Source organism: Giraffa tippelskirchi, chromosome 8 (genome assembly GCF_054371585.1).
Source record: "Giraffa tippelskirchi isolate mGirTip1 chromosome 8, T2T-mGirTip1v1.2.pri, whole genome shotgun sequence".
In the NCBI taxonomy this organism is placed as follows: domain Eukaryota; kingdom Metazoa; phylum Chordata; class Mammalia; order Artiodactyla; family Giraffidae; genus Giraffa; species Giraffa tippelskirchi.
This window is the reverse complement of record NC_137282.1, coordinates 16,505,324-16,529,488: the sequence shown is the minus strand read 5'-3', so window position 1 is coordinate 16,529,488 and position 24,165 is coordinate 16,505,324. Positions and strand designations below refer to the sequence as shown.

Below are 24,165 nucleotides of genomic sequence, written 5' to 3'. Positions count from 1 at the left end.
ACAGATTTTATGTCTGGTTGTCTTTCCACCTCTGTGATTTATGGCTGTAGAAGCACCAGCTGCCTCACCTCTGTTGATCCTTACTGCAGAAAGTAGGCTATGCCCTGTGAGCCGTGAACACCAAATGATGCAGGAAGCAAGTCACTGATTGGGGATTTGCTTTGTCTCTTCCTTGAAACCATCCTGCTTGTTAGAGAATTTTAAGTGTTGAGTAGAGAGGTGTCTTGCTTGGGCTTGCTTTTCAGTACCGGGAATTCAGCTTCGGGAGCCTGAGTTGGGATGTAGGTGTGTATAGCAAAGGAATGGGTGGAGGCTCCTAACTAATAGGGAAGGCATCTTTGAAACAAGCTGAGATGTGGATCTGGGATTCTGGGAAGCACTTTTTCCCAGCACTGAACTTTGATGGGAGGATGCTTTGATATCTGAGGTTGTGGAATAAATATGATTCACTCTGGGGATTCTGCACTGCAGTTAAAGAGACCAGAAAAGGCAAATAAAAAAAAAAAATCTGAAAAATTATCTTGAAATACTTCTCAGTAGTTTCAGAACTCCCAAGAACATTCATTTCTTCCTGTATGTGTGCGCTCAGTCACTTCAATCGTGTCCGACTCTTGGCGACCCCATGAACTCTAGCCTGCCAGGCTCCTCTGTCCTTGGGATTCTCTAGGCAAGAATGCTGGTGTGGGTTGCCATGCCCTCCTCCCGGGGATCTTCCCTACCTGGGGATTGCACCCACGTCTCCTGCATTGCCATTGGATTCTTAACCCACTGAGCCACTTGGGGAGCCCTCATTTCTTCTTAGCCATTATTTATTAAAATCTTCAGGGTATTATCTTGTTTTTTAATAGTGTTCATGTAACAACTAGGAATACAGGGTGAAATCTGCCACTTTTGAGCTGTAGGCCCTTGAGAAAAATATACAAATCTGTCTGTGCCTCAGTATTATCAAGTCTAAAGTCTGGAATAATATTATGTATTTCATAAGGTTGTTGTAATGTTTCGGTTATTATCATACTTAATTGTTCTAAATATTTTATGAGTATTATTTTTATTGTCATTATCAGTAGATCACTTCCTATTATTATTTACGTTGTAATAGAAGGACCCATAGACAAGTTTGATTCTACAAAGAAAGAAACTTAAGACTTAAGGAAGAGACATGAAAAAAATATCTTATTAAAGTTTTTGAATCATCTTCTAGGGGGCCCAAAAGGACTGACTCATTATTGCAAAATTTTATTAGGCTATTTTAGCACTTGTAGAGAGTCATGTAAATAAAGTCATCACTAGCAGCAGCTGTTCTAGGAGAGGGCATGGTGATGGAGATATTAGGAAATATTTATTAGTCTTGAATCATCTATCACATATCTGTATAACTTTGAATAAATCATTTAATTTCACTGGGCCTCGATTTAAAGAAAAAGTTAAAAATTTAAAGTCGTAATAATAATTGAAAGTGAAAGTTAGTTGTACAGTCGTTTCCAACGCTTGGCAATCCCATGGACTGTAGCCTGCCAGGCTCCTCTGTTAATTAAAGAGGTTGAATTAGGTGATATCGAAGGTTTCTTTCACCTCTGTGATCCTAAACATTACTCAATGCCTCCTGTGTCCAGAACATGTTATTTCTACAAGTTATTGCTGGTAGTTCAAGGCTGTGGTCATATTCCTATTTTATAATGGGGCAGCTGAGAACTTAGTTGCTGGTCAACTTGCACGTAATTCAGCCTTTATTATGTCCAGAAGTTATTTTGTCCAGCTGATATGTTTCCTTTCTTTCCGTCAGTAGACTTTTAGAGAAAACAACAAGGAACTACTTATACTGACTTGTGCATTTACTATAGCAAATATACTCAAAGTGGAGCCAGTGAGTCCTAAAATTGGATTTTAGAGTGTTAGAAGCATAGAGTGAGAATGAAGATACACTCTTGAACTCACGGACTTAAAAAATGAACTTATGATTGCCCGGGGGGAAGAGATAGTTAAGGAGTTTGGGATGAATATGTACACACTTCTGTATTTAGATTGGTGAGCAACAAGGACCTATTGTATAGCACATGGAACTTTGCTCAATGTTATGGAGCAGGCTGGATGGGAGGTGGGTTTGGGGGAGAATGGATACATGGATATGTATGGCTGAGTCCCTTTGCTCTTCCCCTGAAACTATCATAACATTGTTAATCGGCTACACTCCAATACAGAATAAAAAGCTAAAAAAAGAAAAAGAAAAAAGCTTATGCTCTTGAAGTTCTGCAGAGAGAAGTGCTAAAATTATATCTCCAAGCTCTTTTAGACACTCGAAGGAATTTTATAAATAAGAGATTACTTAATATAAAGACAATTATGCTCAAGCAATATCTTTTAAATTTTTATTTATTTATTTTGGTTGTGTTGGGTCTTTGTTGCTGCGTGGGCATTTTCCTCTGTGTGGAGAGAGCAGGCCACTCTCTAGTTGCGGTGCACGGGCTTCTCATTGCAGTGGCTTCTCTTGTTGCAGGCTCTAGAGGACATGAGCTTCAGTAGTTGCGGCTCCCAGGCTCTTGAGCACAGGCTCAACAGTTGTGGCGCACGTGCTTAGTTCTTCGTGGCATGTGAGATCTTCCCAGATCAGGGATTGAACCTGTGTCTCCTGCATTGGCAACCAGATTCTCTACCACTGAGCCATCAGGGAGACTGCCTCAGCAATATCTTTGATGGCAAGACAATTCTGGCCATGAGATGTATATTTGAAATCTCAACAACCCTAAATGTGCTGAGATTTTTCTGAGATCTGTAGATAGAACCTCATCACCGAGGTCGAGAATATTCTTTTAGTCAACAGGATCAAATCAGATAGAAACCTCCAGCCATGCACTGGGCCAAAGCATGTATGTCTGTCCTGTTTTCGAAGGAGTGAGCTCTTGAGAGCAGTGTGGTGCTGGCACGCAGATGAAAGACAAAGGGTTGCTCCCTGGTTTCTGCTCCTTTGAACTTGAGTCAGAATAGAGAAGCAGCAAAGAAAAGTGATGCAACCTAGGAGAACCAGTGCTGTGATCCAAGTTTTCTTCCATGTGCTAGCAATATTGACGTGTCTGGCATGATTATGCTCAGATGTTCTAGTGATGGGGCGGCAGAGATATCTGACTTGTGTAAAACAGCATGTTTTGTAAAAAAGATAACAGAGGAGAAAAAAAGAAACAGTCATATTGCTTTAGTATCTTGGGTCTTAGAGTGTCTCTACCAGTGAAAGTTATAGACTCTCTGTGCTCTTTTATGCTCAGACTGTGTCTTAAAGACTGGTTTCAATATTAGATAACATGTTTTAAGGGAGACTCTGACACTTGGTATCCTGATCAGAAAGAATAACTGGATTATTGAGAGTCTGGAAACCATCCCTATGAGTTATGGTTGAATCCTCTGAGAAAGTTTAACTTGGATAAAGTAGGGGAATGGCAAATGCCTTCAAATAGGTGAAAAGAGTCTTGTTCTTTGCTTTCCTGGAAGGTAAAATGAAAGCTGAAAGGCAGATTTCAGGTCATCATCTTGAAGCCCTTTGTAACAGTTAAGACACAGTAGAAATGGGGCAAGTAAGAGGCCGTGGGTTTCCTGTCACTGATGTCAATATACCATAATATGTAAGCATAATGCTTGGTTTCCTTGGCAGCTCAGCAGTAAAGAATCCGCCTGCAATACAGGAGATGCGGTTTTGACCCCTGGGTCAGCAAGATCCCCTGGAGGAGGAAATGGCAACCCACTCCAGTATTCTTGCCTGGAAAATCCCATAGACACAGGAGCCTGGCGGGCTACAGTCCATGGGATCACAAAAGAGTCGGACATGACTTAGCGACTAAACAACAACAAATGCATAATACTATATATACTACTTTTTTTGCAAGAGAGAAAAAAGCCACCAAATTGGTCTTGATTATAAAACCTGAGAGTGAAATACCTGGGATTTTTGGAAACCAGTTACTTCTCTTCAAATCTCTGATGTGAAAAGGATGAAGTGTGAGGGCAGAATAACTTCAAGAAGTCAGCACAAAGAAGTATTCTGTAGAGATAGAATATCCCAAATCAAGACAGCATCTTTGGAGAACGTGGTTGTCCCCTTAGGTAGAGTAGGAATGATAATATTGGCCACCCATTTACCTCAAGACATATTGTGAAAATGCATGACTCAGTGTTCTCAAAGAGCTTTGAAAGGCTGCCGTGGTGAGTGAGTCACAGCAAATGCCTTTCAAAGGCAATTATTTTGATCAGAATGTCACTCAGAATCAGTAGGTTGTCCTGTGAATCACTTGGAGGGGGGGGTAACATAGTTCAAATTTGTTATATCTTCTCAAACACTAAAAAAAAAATATGTGATTAATAAGATACTTTGTTTTATACTCTAATTTAAAATCATTTTGTTTTCTGGAAAAAGAAAATGCGGCCTACACTGAGGTCCAATGTCTTGACTTTTTAAATTTCCAAATGTATCTGTGGCATCCAGCCAGGCCAGTTAAAATTATATCAGGTTATTTCATTTTAAATTCATTTGGAAAAAAGCCCCTGTCTCTGGGAAGTATGAGTAACAAAAGCAGGACCATCACTGAAGCTGGATGTATCAAAACAACTTATACTTTGTAGCCTACTGTGGTTTCCTGGAGAACTGTCAGCAGAGTCCTGAGAATGAATTCTGGGTTGGATTCTGCAGGAGAGTCATGACTCAGTCTACGCAGTGCACTAAATGCAGTCAAGGGTCAAGTGATGGGAGAAGCCAGTCATCTGCAATTACGAATTCCTCTTTGCTCCTCGGGGCTTCCCAGGTGGCACTAGTGGTAAAGAACCTGCCTGCCAACGTAGGAGATATAAGAGAGTTGCAAAAGAGCCCGACATGACTTAACAACAGCATCAACAAAAGCACACTAAACAACATCACCTGGCAGGCTACCATCCATAGGGTTGCACGGAGTCGAACACGACTGAAGCGACTTAGCACGCATGCTCCTTGACTTTGGATCCTCCATCTGTACCCGAGTACTGAGCAAGGTTGAATATGAACAGAGCACTCATGCTTTCCTGGGAGGTAGAAGAAAGCAAATTCTGAGCTGGTCACACCCTGGACATCTAGAAATCATTGCCAATTATTCTTGTATTTCTCAACCTCGATATCAACATGATTTTGCCAAACAACTCCAACCTCCAAGGACAGCTAGATGTCCAATATGTGAATCATATCTAGATAATACTTCTTTCCGCAGGTCTAGGTATACATTTTCCAGGCAGAAAAGTAAAAAAAAAAAAAAGTGTAAGAATGCTTCAAAAAGTATGTTGACACTAATGATCTGAGCACACTCAATAATATTTTAAAAAGAGGAAACCAATTGATGAGTAAGTCATTGAGAGGTCCACGTAGTGAAAAAAAAACAAAAACAAGTCTAGGTCAATGGCTGTCAGTTCCACTTTGTCACTCCTGTTGTAGAACTTGACAAGCTGTCCCTCCCGGAAATTATAGTCTCAGGGACACGCTGCGGGGGAAGCCCGCTTAGATGAACTTTCCCTTGGTTGGGCTGCTCCGTGCAGGCCTGCACACGCTGTACTTGCCCAGCCTCAAGACTGAAGAAAGAGCCCGGAGACAGTGCCAGTGACCTCAGTGGTTTAATGGATAGGAGATCTTACATGTCTGAAGCCACGTCCTGGATCAACATCCCACTCTATGCACACAGAGCAGGCAGGACATGGCAGCAAGGCTTTGCTCCCGCGGTGGATGGAGGGTGGGGGGGTGGTTACCAGTTATGGGCGAATTGATGGCAGGTTGGCTCATTAGCTACCAGGGAAGCCAGAAGGGGGGCATCCTCCTCACCCGCCTTTGATAAGCTATCATAGTTGTTATCCTTTAGTCGCTAAGTCATGTCTGACTCTTTGTGACCCCATGGACTGTAGCCCACCAGGCTCCTCTGTCCATGGGATTTCCCAGTCAAGAATACTGGAGTGGGTTGCCATTTCCTTCTCCAGGGGATTGAACTCAGATCTCCTGCATTGCCAGGTAGATTCTTTACTGTCTCAGCCACTAGGGAAGCCCCAAGCTATCATAGTAGAGAAGTCCTAAAGATTTGAATACTCACTAGCTGAGGCCGGGGGCAAGTATGTCTCTGTACTTTAGAGAGAGGGTCAGTCAGGTGAGTAGGGTGTAGATGAAGCAGGAACTGGTGGAGCAGGGGTTGCACAGAGAACTGCCATCTTGGGTGGCTTGATTGTATACCTTTCTATCATCCTTCTATTAAAATTAATAACAACAAAAATCCCTTTCAGGTAAATGATATTAAGGACACAAAAATATTTCAGGCTTCACTTGGAGCTATGTTTTGTGTGCTCTGAAACAAAGCTACAGCCTTTAGGAATTGTTTTCTGGGTCTTTGCTGTCAGGCCAGTATTGGAGGTCCATAGAGCACTTAATGGGCTTCCCTGTTGGCTCAGATGGTAAAGAATCCACCTGCAATATGGGAGACCTGGGTTCAATCCCTGCGTTGGGAAGACCCTCTGGAGAAAGGCATAGCAACCCACTCCAGTATTCTTGCCTGGAGAATCCCATGGACAGAGGAGCCTGGAAGGCTGCAGTTCTTGAGGTCGAGAAGATTCGGACACAGTTGAGCGACTGAGCACAGCACAGGCCAGAGCACTTAATTGGATCAGGAATCAAGATATTCTTCCCAAACCCATTGCTTATGAGCTGTGCTCTCTTGGACAACTCATTTCACCTTTCAGAGACTTGAGTTTTCTCAGGTATAAAATGATAAGATGGGTCCAGAGAGTTGCCTCAGATCAAGTTCCTTAGGAAACAGATTCAGAGAGAGATCTGAGCACAGCGAGTTTGCTGGGGAGGGCTCTTAGGGGCACCCTTGAGGGAGGGAAGGCTACAGAGGAAGATGGACTGCTCTTTGTTTACGAGGAGATCCTCAGCTGAATCCCCTTGCCCTAGAGCTGAATTACAGGGGGGTCAGCCTCCAGGCTTTCATGTGTCACTTTGTCCAGTTAGTACGACTTCCCTCAGGGAAAGGTGTGGCTTCAGGCAGGAAAACTGCTTTAGGCTGAGGGGAGTTCTATGAGGAGAAGTAAGCTTCGAGTTGTCGTCAGGCAGCATTTTCTGTAGTTTAGTGAGTAAGTGTCTCTGAAGGCTGCATCTAGAATGAGTACCACAGCATCGCTATGATGGTCACAGCATTATTTTCAGTATTAAATTCTGTGGTGTTAAAGTATTGTGCAGGCTCTGAAATCAGAGTTTTTTTATATCTGGCTGCTGATGAAATTTATTCTCTTCTATGTATTTTCTCCCCATCTAGAGTTCTAGAACTTTCAAGTTCTAGCACTTTCATGTCCACTGAGGAAATAGATTTTTGTTGTTCTGGTTTTATAGCTTCTATTAGTCCTCCTTTTCAGACAGATAAGCACTATGTGACAATTTCTTTTGCATTTTTGTGGCATATAAAAAAAAAAAAATCCAGTGTGGTGGATTCCCTGGTGATCCAGTGGTTAGAACTTGGTGCTTTCACTGCCAGAACCCGGTTCAGTCCCTGGCTGGAGAACTAAGATCCTGGAAGTCTTGCAGCATAACCAAAAAAAAAAAATTCCATAAAACACTTACTAAAGAAGTTTCTGTGAGTTAGTTTCTCTTTTAAGCTATTTCCCAATTTATTATTATTATTTAACTATTCTCAATTTTCATTTCTTCATTAGAAAATATTGCTTCTTCCTACCTCCTGGCCAGTATTCTCCATTCTTCTAGTCAACTTACAGCCAATAATTTACCCTCTATTATTAGTATTTAGAAAATACAACTCTTTACATAGAGAAGGTTACCTTTTATCTGTATTCAAAATCATATGCCCCAGGGACCTTTTGATCAAAAGAAAATGTGTGTGCAGGTAATGGAAGGAAGTGTGAGTGGTGAGTTGATGAATAGACGAGGAGCTGGTTAAGGAGAGCAGTAGATGATTAAGAGATGATCATTGCACATTAGTGCATGATGTGTGCTTAGGGAAACTTGATGACCCAACCTTGAATATCTGACTTAGGAAATTACATAGGTGTCTGGGCTCTTGAAAAAGTGTGCATGCCATTGATCAGTGTCTTAGATCAACTTATTCAATGAAAGATGACAATATCAAATGGGACTGAAACACATTAGGCAAGAGGGTGATGACAGAAATTTTAAAAGATACAGGAAAGGAAAAATAAGGATGGCAATTCTTCAACCCATGATGAGGCAGCCAACACATTTCACATTCCAATCACATTCTTTAGATGCAAACAACTTTCTTTTATTCTATTGATAAAAAAAAAAAAGACAAAAAACAAACAAGAGGGACTTGCCTGGTGGTCCAAGGGTTAAGACTTTTTGCTCCCATTGCAGGGGGCACAGGTTCGATCCCTGGTCAGGGAACTAAGATCCTGCAAGCTTTGTGGCAAAACAAAACAAAAACAACCTCATGTATTTCCTGTATCATTTGCCTTATCTATGGTTCAATCGCACATCCCTTAACCCACCACCAACCTACCATTCACACTTCAAGCAACAGTGACTATAGCCTCCATTTCTGTTTACTATTCAATTTCATTCAGGCAGCTACTCAACTGGCAATTAAATATTAAAAAAAAAAAAAAAGATCAAGAGCATCTCTTTCACCTGAGGCATTGCTTTGTTCTCTTTTCTTTCTGAGATGCCTTCTTTCTATTTTCTTTCTCTCTAAGTCCAAGTAGAATATTAAATGACTTCTCCATTGATCCACATTTATTCTGTTTTGAGAAGGTTCCCTGACCCACTTCTAGACAGCCCCAGGTTCAACAGTCAGTTTTCTGTGTGCTCCCATAGTCTTACTTGGAATCATGACACTTAGGACATTCTGCTACAATTATTTGTTACATGTATAAGATACCTGTTTAGTTTCTCTTATATGCCAGGCACTAATTGAAATGATTTTGCAAATGATAATCTGTCTGATCTTCATCAGACTCCATGAAGATAGGTACTGTTATTTTGACCAATTTATGAGTCAGAAAACAGAGGCATGGGGAATTGACTACATTTCCTATGATCTCATAATTAATAAGAAGAAGGGCTAGGAGTCAAGCCCTGGGGGTCTGGTCCCACAATGCTTGCAATTATCCACTATGCCACATAGTTCTCTGTCCTTCCTTAGCTGATCTATGAACTCCCTTCTTCTCATCGTTAAAAATAGCTTTTTTTATTATGTAATAATACTTGTCAATTGTCAAACCTAGTCAAGGCCTAAAATATATTGAAGAAAGAAAACATCACCTAGAACCTGAACCTGAAAAAAATCATCATTAAAATGTTGATTTTTATTGTTTTGTGCATTTGTTTAATGTACCACCTACCCACACCCACCCAGATAATTACATGGGACCATATCATTATCTTTTTTTTTTTTTTTTAAATCTGGGATCTTATCGGCCCTCCTTCTCCCAGAGTTGCCTGTCCTGGTAAGATTCTTTAAAAATGGTTGTGTGAAAAAAGTCCATTTATTTTCTTCTCTCATGGCCTCACGTCTCATTTACGTTCATGAAAATTGTTGGTTTTTCAAAACTGGGATCATTTCAAGTCTATTTTTGTGTGTGTTGCTTTTCTCCCTCCACAATCCCTCCAAGTCATTTGGCAAAGTTCTGATTCATTCTTTTAACCAGGAACATGACATTGACCCCACAGTGCATTCAACTTCTATCCTAAGGCTTAGTTTTAGGGTCTAGACTCTTGAAAGTAATGCAAGGGCTATGTGTTTCAGACACTGTACTGAGCACAGTGAGATCCTCCTGAATAAATATTTATTGCATTTTTAAAAATGAATTCCTATCCATCGAAGTCAGATGTTTAGAAAGAATAAACTTAGTTTTCCTTAACTTATGAAATGAGTGTGATCCTGAATACTGAATACGTACAATTTCAGTAAGGAAATGATAATTTAAATGTAAGAGAAGAACTTGCAGTTAAAAAGTTTCACGTAATACATGTTTTCAAAGTTAAACAAGTGTCATTTCTTTTACTGATATGAAAATCAGATTTTAATATAGAATGTTTGCTTAAAGTCACCTACTTTGAACTAGTATTAAAATACCTCTACCGACAGACAGTTCATTCCTCAGATACTTTGTGCTTTGGGATCTGGTTCCTATTTTTCCAGTTTGCTTTCCTACTACAGGTGGGTAGGTTTAGTCGCTCAGTCGTATCAGATTCTTGCAACCCCATAGACTGTAGCCGGCCAGGCTCCTCTGTTCATTGGGATTCCCCAGGCAAGAATACTGGAGTGGGTTACCAATTCCTTCTCCAGGGGATCTTCCCAAGCCAGGGATCGAACCATGGTCTCCCACATTGCAGGGAGATTCTTTACCGTCTGAGCCACCAGGGAAGCCTACTATGACTGTGTACAAATATGTGTTCTACTGAAAGCTCAGCCTCTCTGTATCAGAGCAGAATTGAATCTTGTAGACAGAGTTTTGGGTGAAGTAGAAAAGAATAGCTTTGTTACTTTTCCAGGCAGAGGGACACACAGCAGATTTCTGCCTTGGAAAACTGTGTGTCCCAACCCAGAAGGGTTTTATAGCAACAGTTCAAGGGTGGGCTTGCTGACAAGACCCTGTGCAGGGGCTCAGGTGGTGTGCCTCCCAATCTTAATGACCTTCTCTGGTCTCTGAATCCTGCCTCAGGTAGTTTCTTGGCTGCTCTTCCCTTGATTAGCTGTTATTCAAATCCACCCTTTGGAACTCAGGGAAGGTCATGGAAGCTAGAGTCTTGCCTACAAGAAATGGGGGGTTGGGGCACAAAAAGGCTTTTGTGCCCAAGAGCCCCAACAAAGTCCTTCTGGGTTTCAGCTCTGCCCACACCAAGCCATTGCCAGCCCCGTAAACACATAGGTTCTTTCATACAACTAGGTCTTTGTTATCCCTCAGCTTGGAGTAACATTTTTTATCCCCACAATTCCCACTGGTAATGTCTCCTCATCTTTTCGTATGCTGAAGTGCTGCTTCCTGTGCAAAACTTCCTCGAATCTTCTCTCCTGATCACTCTTCTGCACAGTTCATGACTTTCATTCATTTGATCCCCTTGAATCTACCCCATACTAAAGCACAGCACTTACATCTTCTATTTTAATTCATTTATATCACCTGTAAGACTGTTTTTTTTTTTTTTTTAATTTAGGATTAGGAGACTCTAGAGATGCAGGTTCGATCCCTTCATCGAGAAGATCCCCCAGAGTAGGAAATGGCAACCCATTCCAGTGTTCTTGCCTGGAGAATCCCAGGGACAGTGAAGCCAAGTGGGCAACAGTCCATGGGGTCACAAAGAGCTGGACACGACTGAGCAGGTGCACATCATATAGTAAGTTTAGGATGTGGTTTTCACTCTTTTCTCTTCTCAGTTGTCTAGAAGGTGTTCAAATATATTTCTGAATGAGTGAGTATAGACAAAATAAAAATGTTCTGGATAGGAATCATGAGAACTTCCCGGTAATCTCTAATATTAAAAAGCTCAGTGGCATCTTAGAAAAAAATAATCTGTGAACTCTGAGGCATTCCAGAGGGCACTTCCTCGGAAAAGGAGGCGTAAGGGCTATGATCAGTCCTTGAGTAAATATCCTTTGAGGCCCCTGATTATTCAGACGTTGACAAAAGAAAGGCTCTCCAAGTCCTGCCACTATTACTATAAGGAAGTCCCAGCTCAGATGATTCATAGTTAAATATTTGTATGTCCTCTGGCTAAGAAAAATAAAAGCCATGGCATTCCAGAACCTCTAAGCATGTACCATCTAGGGACTTTCCCAGTTATTTCTCCTTGCAATCTGGTAACCAAGGAGGTCTTGTTTTATAAAAGCAAGACATGGGAAATGGAGAGGAAGTAGAACAGATATCTCCTTGGAATTCAGCGTGTCCCCAGGCCAACAGATGAATGCTTAAAATTGATAATTACTGTTTTGATACTTTGATATTTCTGTTTTCTGTTCTCTGCCATCAGCTAGAAAGACAATGGAGCATGGTAAATGTTATGAATAAAGAAGGGCAAAATACAAAGAAATTGTTTTACCAAACCCCACTGTGGGCTGAGCTCACAGTCCTTAGACACCAGCAATCTGGGTCCTTTGTGGAGCTCAGTGTCAGCTCCACTCTCCTTGGTGGGCAATTTAAATGAATTTCTCTCACAGCAGCCCCAAGAGTTCAGTGTTATTATGTCCATTTCCCAGATAAGAAAGATAGAAAATAGATGTTAGGAAAAGTTTGGGGTTGGCCAAAAAGTTTGTTCAGGTTCCAAAACTCCAACCGAACGAACTTTTTGGCCAACTCAATTTAGTTGCTCCAGTCAGCATTTGAACTCAGGTGTTAAAGAAGGTGACCCATAAACCTGGACCCATAAACTTATTTCCTTATTGCCTGAAAATGTGCCTTTATAGCTCTATTTTTCTGGTTTAAGGCAATGGAGTCTTTCTATGTCACTTACATAAGTCTCCCCAAAATTTCCAATCCATTTACTATTCAGTGTGGGTGAGCTTATCAAATTCTTTCTAGAAAAGAATTCTTATGAAGAAGCAGAAACAGTTCTCCTGTTATCCTGCCCTGTCTTCATACACGCAGTGCCCAGAAAGCTCTCTATGACAATTCTTTACCAAACTGTTGTCACTCTGTAGGCCAGAAGGATATAGTTGTTCATATTTAATAACATGGGTAATGTTTAAGAGCCTAAAAAATACTGAGACTCTTCTGAAAGCCCCTACACTGAAAGGTTTTCCAAAACTAGGGGGATAGGAGCTTAGACTTCTATCAGAAAACTAAGATCATGGCATCCGGTCCCATCACTTCAAGGCAAATAGATGGGGAAACAATGGAAACAGTGACAGACTTTATTTTTTGGGGCTCCAAAATCACTGAAGATGGTGACTGCAGCCATGAAATTAAAAGGTGCTTGCTCCTTGGAAGAAGAGCTATGACCAACCTAGACAGCATATTAAAAAGCAGAGACATGACTTTACCAACAAATATCCCTCTAGTCAAAGCTATGGTTTTTCCAGTAGTCATGTATGGATGTGAGAGTTGGACCATAAGGAAAGCTGAGCACAGAAGAACTGATGCTTTTGAACTGTGGTGTTGGAGAAAACTCTTGAGAGTCCCTTGAACTGCAAAGATATCCAACCACTCCATCCTAAAGGAAATCAGTCCTGGATATTCATTGGAAGGACTGATGCTGAAGCTGAAACTCCAATACTTTGGCCACCTAATGTGAAGAACTGACTCATTGGAAAAGACCCAGATTCTGGAAAAGATTGAAGGCAGAAGGAGAAGGGGATGAGTTGGTTGGATGGCATCACCGACTCGATGGACATGAGTTTGAGCAAGCTCCGGGAGTTGGTGATGGACAGGGAAGCCTGGCGTGCTGCAGTCCATGGGGTCGCAAAGAGTCAGACACGACTGAGAGACTGAACTGAACTGAACTGAGGGGCTTAGGCAGAGAGGATAAGAAGTGACAAGCCCCCAAGGCAGAGATGAGCCTACCGTGTCTCCAAAAAAAATTTTTTTTACGGATGTAATAATCCCATCAGTCTATTTTTCTGGTTGCAGTAACTACTTGCTTTCTTTCTTATTTATATAGTTTTGGTTGTGAGGCTTGTGGGATTTCAGTTACCAGACCAGGGATCAAACTTTAGCCCCTCGCAGTAAAAGCACAGAGTCATCACCACTGGAACCCCAGGGAATTCCCTCAAAAATATTTTTTAAAGTCCTTGTGACCAGAGGAATGAAGGGAAGAGACTGGCCAAGGTCAAGTTACACAGGAATTTGTAGGCCAGGGTAGGGTTGAGATTCTATTCTGAATACAATGTGGAGTATTTTAGGAATTTCAACTGGGGGCTCACCTGATCTGAGTGGACCTTTTGAAGAGCATTGAGGCTGCTCAGTGAGCAGCAGGCGTGGCAGCCAAGGGCACTGTTGTGAGTCTGCGGCTGCGTCCAGGTGAAGCAGGATGGTGGCCAAACCACGGTGGTTTCAGTGAAGATGAAGATGTTGTTGGATTTGTGATCCACGTTTGAGGTGGAGGCTGTCTGAGATCAGGGGTATTTCTCATGCCTTTAAATAGGGACCACATGGTCTTTGCTTCATTCAGTTCAGTTGCTCAGTTGCGTCTGACTCTTTGTGATCCCATGGACTGCAGCACACCAGGCTTCCCTGTCCATCACCAACTCCCGGAGCTTGCTCACACTCATGTCCATCGAGTCTGTGATGCCATCCAACCATCTCATCCTCTGTCATCCCCTTCTCCTCCTGCCTTCGATCTTTTCCAGAGTCAGGGTCTTTTCCAATGAGTCAGTTCTTTGCATCAAGCGACCGAAGTACTGGAGTTTCAGCTTCAGCATCAGTCCTTCCAATGAACAATCAGGACTGATTTCCTTTAGGATGGACAGGTTGGATCTCCTTGCTGTCCAAGGGACTCTCAAGAATCTTCTCCAACACCACAGTTCAAAAGCATCAATTCTTCTGCTCTCAGCTTTCTTTGTAGTCCAACTCTCACATCCATACATGACTACTGGAAAAACCATAGCCTTGACTAGACAGACCTGTGTTGGCAAAGTAATGTCTCTGCTTTTAATATGCTGTCTAGATTGGTCATAACTTTCCTTCCAAGGACTTCACTTCATATGAAAATGTAAGTGATTAGTTCTGTTGCTTCCGGGAAATCAAATTCTGATTGAGAGTAGAACTCTGAGTGGTTGAATAAACAAAGGGAGTTATTGGGAGGGGGGGAGTTGAGACAGTAAAAGAAGGCACACAAAAAGGCACACAAAAAGGCATATCACCTGTTATACAGCACTCCTGAGCACCGGGGATTCTCTGGTGGCTCAGACAGTAAAGAGTCTGCCTGCATTGCAGGAGATACGAGTTCGATCCCTGAGTCGGGAAGATCCCCTTCCTTCTCCAAGAACACTTCAGTATTCTTGCCTGGTAAACCCCATGGCTAGAGGAGCCTGGCGGGCTACAGTCCACAGGATCACAAAGAGTTGGATACGACTGAGCAACTTCAATTTCACTTTCACCTGAGCACCAAACCTGATATTCTGTGAGGTCTATTTTCTTGTGACAGTGGCAGAGCTGGAAGGATCTATGGGTGTCATCTAAGCTAGTCATCATTTCAGAAATGAAAAGACTTATGAAAAGTGATTGAAATGGCTTACCTGGGATCACAGATCTAGTTCTTGGTGTTACCAAATTTAGAGCTTTTGTCTCCTGGCTCCCAGTACTATGCTTCATTAGAACTTTTTCATACATAACCTAATTTGTTTCTAATAGTCTTGCAATACACAAGCTCCAAATTTAAAGATTATTCACTGTTTGCTTTAAGTCATCCAAGGTGTCATTTGGAATTTTAGGACAAATGTAACACCTCATTAGAATTATTCCCACTTGTTTTCTCTCTTTAACAGGAGTAACCATGAGATGGGGGTGCTAATGGTAAAGAATCTGCCTGCCAATGCAGGAGACATAAAAGACGTGGGTTCAGTCCCTGGATTGGGGAGATCCCTGGAGGAGAGCATGGCAACCCACTCCAGTGTTCTTGCCTGAAAAGTCCCATGGACAGAGGAGCCTGACAGGCTATAGTCCATAGGGTTTCAAAGAGTCAGACATGACTGAAACAACTTAGCATGCATGCATGCAACCATGAGATGAAGTTTACCTTCTTGATTTTGGTTCAGATGGGTTGCTGGCATACCATCATATAATATTCTACAACAAGGGTCCCCCAAACCTCCAGAATCTAATGCTAGATGATCTGAGGTGGAGTTGATGTAATAATAATAATAATACTAGAAATAAAGAGCACAATATATGGGGGCTTCCCTGGTGGCTCAGTAGTAAAGAATCCGCCTGCCAAGCAGGAGACACAAGTTCGTTCCTTGGGTCAGGAAGATCCCCAGAGAAGGAAATGGCAACCCACTGCAGTATTCTTGCCTGGGAAATCCCATGGACAGAGGAGCCTGGCGGGCTACAGCCACAGGGTCGCAAGAGTCGCAACTTAGCAACTAAACAGCAACAACAACAGCACAATAAATGTAATGTGTTTGAGTCATCCCCAAACCATCCCTCCTGCCCTGGTCCTTGGAATAATTATCTTCCACAGAACTGATCCCTGGTGCCAAAAAGACTAGGGACCTCTGTCCTATAACTTTCCAATGTGTTTGATAAGCACTCAGCATTGATGCTCATCGTGAAAGTTAGCCTTGAAACATTTGTGTGGACATGAAAAGGATGATCGGAAATCAAGCAGTCAGGTGGGTGAAACCAGATTCTTTTCTCAGACAACTTGGACTTGTCTTCACAAATCTAGTGCTGGTTTTATGAAACCTTGGAAAAATTTCGTTCTCAGTGAGCCCAGACTCTAGTAAGACAAAAATGACCAGTAGTTCATGGGATGTTTTTACATCCTTAAATGCAGGGGCATTTTATAAACATATACTTGCTATCATTCTTCAGTGAAATCTTTATCAGCTGATGAAATGGTAGTTTGATAAGTACAGATGTGCTAAGGTGCCCGTTCTGTAATAGGGAGGATGTTTCTATTTAAGCTTATTAGCATCTCAAGCAGTAAGCAGCTCACCGCAATGGTTTCGTCTGTCTTCAAGTCTCCAGTTAGGCCCTTGGGAGCTCAATCCTGTCAAAGGAGCTTCAAGGGGAGTTCAGAGCTCAGATCCAACTGAAGAAGGGAGAAACAAGATAAGGAATAAATCCCTGATAAAGCAGATGAAAAAGTCAAATCTGCTGCTGGTTTGAGTGATTGGCACTGAGAGGTAGGAGCCAGATAACTGTCATTTTGTGGAGTCATGGTGTTTCAAAGAGGAGACTACTGGAGAAGCATCTTGTTTCTTCTTGCCATTATCTTTCTGTGCTCTGGCACTTCTGCCCTAAGCATCCAACCTGGCTGTGACAAGTTTGAAAGCAAAAAAGAAAGGTGAATGTGTATCCTGGATGCATATTGTTAATAAAAAGGGCAGAGACAATTCAAATGGCAGTCTAAGAGTAACATAAAAACGAGTTCATCGTCTCCTTTCCTGTGTCCCTACATCCCAGGAGCTCCCTTTCCTCTCTCTGACTTCTGGAAGAAGAGTTTAAAACTAGTGAGAATAAGCATCTTCATCAATGAAGTGCTTTAATATGGTAGCATTGACTTAAAAAGGTCATGAAATTTGATAGACAGCATATGAAAGGAATCCCCGTGTGGTACAGAAAACCGAGTTTTGGCCGTAGCAGGACCTTGCCAGGTGAACATCCAGAAAACCACGTGATTCCCAATGCTTTGTTGTTTATGTCTATTAAGTGGGGACGATAGCAATTACAATAACTCATGCTTCAGGAGGAGTTTTCATGTTAGATGTCCTGTTAAGAACGCTCCATGCATTATCTAATTTAACTTACAGAACCAATTTATGAAACAGGAATTTCTCAGGCAAAGAAAATGGGGTTTAATAATTGGCCTTGGTCACAGCCATTCGAGAGCAGAGGAAAGATTCCAACCCAGGCAGCGGGACTCTGAACGTTGTCCCCCTGTCAGCCTCACCTGGAGGTTGAATGAAATACTGTTTGTAAACATGGGAATGAAAAATATTCTCAATAAGAAAGGTTTTTTTCTTTATCATTTATATTTTTTAAAAAATAGATCATAATCTCAAAACAATTGTGTTATCTAAAAAATGGGCTTAGCAAGTTTGCAGGCAATGGCCTTTAGAAGTCAGGCCAGAATGATTTCAAGAAAACTTGATTTTCTCCTTCCTCTCAGTTGCTGGAGGGTGAGATGGGAGTGGTTGTAGGACTTCTGTCATAGAACTAGATATATGGGCACAGGAAATGGGAAACGTGGCACCGCTGCACAGTGCCCAGAGATTGATTAGCCATGTGATATTATATTCGTCTCATATTTCATAGTGTTGGACAGTACACAGGCAAGTGCACGTGCATGCAGGCACACACATACACACGCCTTTTATCCTACCGCGGGCTGCCATCTGCAGAGGCAGGCTCAATGACAGGGGTAATTCTGGCCCAGTTCAATCATTCTGAAATGGAAAAGTTTTAGGATGGTGCATGCGTGCTTAGTTGCTCAGTGGTTTCCGACTCTTTGCAACCCCATGGACTGCAGCCCGCCAGGATCCTCTGCCCGTGGGGGTTGGTACAGCATCTGTCAGCTCCTGGGGGGAGAAAAACCTCGTTCTGTGCCTCATCCCCTCATAACTGCCTGATGGGAGCACCATGTCTGCCAAGATCCCTTTGATAGCCAGACTTGAGTTTGGTGTTGCCGGGGTACTTTGAAACTGGTGTGAGGATGTAATAATACTTCCTTCCAGTAGAGGATGTCTTGAGGAAACAGAAATAGAATTACATAAAGGAACTGATATGTACCACATACATTGGCTGGATGTGCCAGCCAACAAGCTCAGCACTTTATAAGTATTGTCTCATATAGCCCTCATCACAGGCCTCCAAATTCAGTTTTGTTATCTTCTTATCACAAAGAATGAAGGCTCAGAAAAGTTCAAGAACTTTCCAGAGTCATTCTGAGAATAATTGTCAGAGCTGGGATTCTAACTCATTTCTTAGATCGTATACCCTATTATCTTTTGCTATGATAGAAGTCAACAAAATACAGCAGTAGACTAAACTGACATGATGCCTGGTTTTGTCAATAAAGTTTTATTGGAACCATGCCCATTCATTTCTTTATTGTCTATGGTTACTTCCACAGTACCACAGCCTGGTTGAATAGTTGCAACCGAGATCATATAGCCCATAAAATGTAAAATGTATCAACGTATAGCTCTTTACAGAAAAACTTTGCCAACCCTGCACAATGCCAGAACACTACAGAATCAGCTCAAATCATTTATCGCCGTGTGTCTACATTTTTACATGTATTTCCAAAACCCAGTGGGTATAGGTATATAGACTTCCTACTTTAAGCTCAGCTTCATCTGTATACATGTGTTTTGTTCCAGCAGACATGAGGAAACAAATTCCAGACAAATCTCAAATCATGAGTCATGCTTAAGAGGGTTCTATGTACCTTATATTTCTAGAACATGTTACTTTCATAGAAATAGAAGCGCTTCCTAAATCTGTTTGTTTAGCAGGCAGATGAAAAACTAGCATCCTTTGGTAGAGAGGAGAGAGGAGTTATTCACTTGGGGGGGAAAAGTGAGACACGAGTTAGCTCATGGGTGAAACCCACATTACGTCATCTGCCGGTTCTCTGCTAAGAGTGTAAGGTCATAGGAATGAAATATTTGGCCATCAGGGTTTTTAAACTCTTAGATATCTGAGGCACATCTGAGATTCTGTGGGTTGTGAGGCCTGAGGATAAAACCAAAAGAGTAGCAAGTCAATTAGAGCTGCCTTAATTCCTGCCTGTTGCCCAAACCGCGCAGGCTGGGCAGAGAGTTGGCTGATATCATTTGTTTATTATCTGTGTCCTTTCTCGGGTGTTGATGGATGTGCTGTATACTCAGTTTTTAAAGAAAACCATGTTGCAATGTTCCAAATAGATGAAGGAGAGGCAGAGACATTTTTAAAGAAATCTTGTGACTTCTAAAGCATAAAAACAGAAGTATTTCTGATTTAGTGAACAAACTACTACAAACTACTTTTTAAGTGTCATTGTGGTCATAGTAACCCATGTAATTCCAATTTAAGTAATTTGTACCATGTAAAGGTAAAGAAAGGCCTATTTGAGTGTATATATAAAGCACTAATTAGTATTGGGTTGAACAAAAAGTTAATTTAGGTTTTTCTATACATGGAAAAACCCAAATGAACTTTTTGGCCAGCTCTATGTATCAATTTAAAATATTTAATATCAAAAATACTTGAAAGCAATGCATCCTATGTGAGCATCTGCTTTGTAATTTTTAATCCCATTTTTGTCATAATCCTCCCCTTTGTTTTTTTTGATTAGTAATATCATTCATAAAAAATATTTTTAAAAGATTATTTCAGCGAAGTCCATCTCCGTGTTACTTGAGTTCATGCATGGATTTTTTTTTAAATGGATTAAGTATTCAGAAATTTGCACACTTCAGGCAGAGTCAAAAATCTCTAAGTTAACAGAATGAGAGAAAATACTTTAAACCATATATCTGACGAGTTAATATCCAAAATCTAAAAGGAACTCCTACAGCTCAATAGCAAAACAAATCAGAAAAGAAAAATAATAGCCAGATTTTAAAATGGGCAAGAGACTTGAATAGAAATTTCTTCAAAGAACAAATACAGATGGCCAGCAGGTACATGGCAAGACGGTCAATATCACTAATCATTAGGAAATGAAAATCAAAGCTACAAGGAGATATCACCACACACCTGTTAGAATAGCTACTAATATTACCCAAAAAACAGAAGTTGGCAAGACTAAAGAGAAATTCTCACTCTTGATGGGAATGTAAGGGGTAGGTAGGAATATAAATTTGTGCTGCCATTATGGAAAATAGTATGGAAAAAATTTAAAATAGAACTGCCATATAATTCAACAATTCCAACATCTAAGTATTTACCCTCACAATTTGCAGTAGGGATGTTGAAGAGGTATTTGTACTCCCATATTCATTGCAGCTCATTTACAATAGCCAAGATATGAAGGCCACGTAAATGTCTATCAGTAGATGAATAGATGAAGATGTGGTACATATATACATACAGTGAAATTTTATTCAGGCTTTAAAAAGAAGGAAATCCTACTAGATTTGACAACATAGATGAATCTTGAGGACATTATGCTAAGTGAAATAAGCCAGTCGAGAAGGACAAATACGGTATGATTCCACTTATAAAAGTATTTAAAGTAGCCAACACATAGAAGCAAAGTAGAATGGTGGTTTCCAGGGCCTGGAAGCAGGTGAAAATGGGGAATTGCTCCTCAGTGGATATAAAGTTTCAGTTATGTAAGATGAATAACTTGTAGAGATCCGCTGTACAACATTGTGCCCATGGTTAACAATACTGCATTGTACACTTAAAAACTTCTTATGAGCACATAAGAAGATCCAATGTAAAATGTTCTTACTAAAATTTTTAAATATCTCTGAGCTAAATAAAAACCATTATGAAGCAGCCAAAATAGCTCATAAGTTTCCTGTTTTAAGCTCAGCCCATGCTCGGTTATGTGCAATTTTAAACATGGTGCCTGGTTTCCCACAACAGAACACATTGAATATCGAACATTAAAAAATGAAAGCAGGGCTAACCATCACAAGAGCTAAGGTTTGTTCACGCTGTGCTTGGCACTGGTCTAAGTCTTTTGCAAGAGTTTCATCTTTCCAACAATTCAATAAGTGAGTACTATTGTTAGTATTTTAATGCAGAAACTAACACGCAGAAAACTTTGATAACTGATGAAGTTTGCACAGCTGATCAGAGGCAGAGGCCAGGTCCACAATAATCTAGATTCTTAATTCCAAGGCTTGATTGCCTCCCCAGAAAATTCCACTCCCACCTCTCAGCAGTTTCTTGATAATTTTGTTAAGTTATAAGATTGAAAGTGGAAGAAGAAGGGGACGACAGAAGATGAGATGGTTGGATGGCATCACCGACTCAATGGACATGAGTTTGAGTAAACTCCAGGAGTTGATGAAGGACAGGGAGGCCTGGTGTGCTACAGTCCATGGGGTCTCGAAGAGTCGGACACGACTGAGTGACTGAACTGAACTGAATATCATGTTTACTTTTCTAATTCTATGTTAAGTTCAGGGTCAGCATTAGTGGCCGTCTCCTCACAACAAGTTTTGGGCTTCCCTTGTGGCTCAGCTGGTAAGAAATCTGCCTGAAATGCGGGATACCTGGGTTCGGTCCCTCGGTTGGGAGGATCCCCTGGGGAAGGGAAAGGCTACCCGCTCCAGTATTCTGGCCTGGAGAATTTCATGGACTGTATAGTCCATGGGATCACAAAGAGTGGGACACGACTGAGCCACTTTTACTTTCCAACAAGTTTAGAAATGTTTAGGTTAAGTTTCCTGTACCATATTTAAGAAAATGGATAAATATCGGTGCATGTTATAAAAATTTAACTTAAACAAGGTGAATGGAAGTAGAGGTTTCTTTCTTAAAAATAAACAATCATCTGTTTTCTAGAAAATTCTCTGACATGCATCACTTCATTCCCTAACAATGCAGAACAAATGGGGTGTTACTCTTATGTGTCAGAGGTAGATGGACTTAGATTCATGCAGGAGCTATTTCAGTTCTGCAAAGCAGTCTGGGATGATTAATGAATACTAATTGATGGTGATGAGATCTTTAAGAATTTGAAAAATAGTCTTCTGGAAGTGTTCTTGGAACCTCCCCCACCTCACCTCATTTTGAAGTTGTGGATAGATGTGATGGTTTTACAATGCCAAAATAATCTGTTCTGAAGAAGAAAAAGTTAATTTAACCATTTAGTCGGCCTTATACTGAAGTCAGTGACACAGGACTTTGAAACTACTTGAACAGCTTGTTTTGGCTGTCTGTAAATATATATAATCTTCCAAACGCAAACCTCAGAAAATGTTTCAAAGAATAGTATGTAATTCCTATTTGGTTTCATTTCTTGTCAGCTTTTATTGTATGTATTTAATCCAACTTGTTAAATCTTCTTATGAACATGAATACTTCCCAGAGAACAATATCCTATTTAATTTTCCAATTCTATGTGAAGTTCAGGGTTACATCTTCAAATTGAGAAACCTAGTATACAGTCTTACATAGATTAGCAAATGTTTACCTTTCATAAAGAAATTTAAAGAGCACTCTGGTTTGTTTATGTGTTTGCTAACGGTCCTTCCTGCTATTAACTTCAGAAATGTTAAATGTCCACTTAGTCCTGACATATACATGGCCTCGATGACCTAACAGGCAGATTTGCAGAGCAATAACGTTGCCAGCTTATGTCAGCCAGAAGTAAAAGGGAAGGTGGTAGTGGTGAATCTGTTTTTATTACTTGCTGCTTAATCATCATGAATCAGAGGCTTTTATGAGAAATCTTTAACCATCCCATGACAGATTTGCTCACCAAAGATGTACAGATTTTTGCTTTATTCGGAAAATTATTTAAGCCCTAATCGTGCATATGTAAGAAATTGTTGAAAAATTTAACAGTTATGCTACATCAGACATTACACTGTTCCAAGGTCAATTTTCTGATGTCATCAGATCCTATAAAATGTGATTTAAAAAATTCAATCCTGCTCAGAAGTACATTAGAAGAAAATTGTACTATATAAAATTGTAGCTCAAAACATACTTAGTCTCCCCAGGAAAATAACAGCTTGATGGTGATGACCTTTACAGGAAGGTCACTGTAACACAAAGGAATTCCTGTAAGGTAAGGTAGCTTAGTGTCTAAAACCTGAAAACACGTCAGGATTACTAAAGAAACTTAAAAAATATAAGTCAGGTCTCCTCAAAATATGAGAACGTGGAGCTCATGCAGATAGAATTACTTCCATTTTCACTGCAACCACCTGAGCTTGTAGAAGTGGTAAGTGTTTTATCTTTATTTATGTATTTATTTATTTGACTGCACTGAGTCTTAGTTGCCACATGTGGGATCTAGTTCCCTGACCAGGGATCGAACCCAGACATTCTGCATTGGAAATGTTGAGACTTAGCCACTGGACCACAAGGCAAGTCCCATGGCAAGGGTTTTATGTGCCTCCCTCATATCAGTGCATCCCAGGTCCATGCACTTCAAAATGATATTAGGAAAGAGGCCCATCTTAGCTCTGCAGAAAACTCGACAGAGTTCCTCTGGCAATTCAAAATACAAAAGCCACTTAGTTTATTGCCAGATGTTAATGTAGTAAACATTAACATTTAACCTACAATTAATGTATTGTATGTTCTGCTTCTCAGGAAAGTGTAAGACCTGTGAATCTAGAAAAAGGAATTTTCTCAGACTCTGTTTCTGCCTGAGGTCTGCCAGACAATACCCTTCTAGCTTGATTTTTTTTTTTTTTTATATATAAGGAATTAGCTCACAAAAAATATCAGTACTTCCTATGCTAGTGGGCTTCCCTGGTAGCGCAGTGTTAAAGAATCTGCCTGCATTGCAGGGTGGGGGTTAGGCAAGTTTGATCCCTGGGTCAGGAAGATCCTCTGCAAAACAAAATGGCAACCCACTTCAGTTATTCTTGCCTG

The 24,165-nt window shown here is 40.8% G+C and overlaps 1 protein-coding gene across 4 annotated transcripts in view; it reads left to right on the top strand.

The window, feature by feature from the left end:
* NRG1 (neuregulin 1) overlaps window positions 1–24,165 on the top strand; it is a 1,106,536-nt gene that overhangs the window by 669,631 nt on the left and 412,740 nt on the right. The window contains exon 4 of one of the 4 annotated variants that reach the window (XR_014063129.1): window positions 11,171–12,072. The exons of the other annotated variants lie outside the window; for them this stretch is intronic. The gene's annotated coding sequence lies outside the window, so the exon portion shown is untranslated. Of the gene's footprint in view, window positions 1–11,170; window positions 12,073–24,165 lie in introns of those variants that run through there. 4 annotated transcript variants of the gene reach the window in all.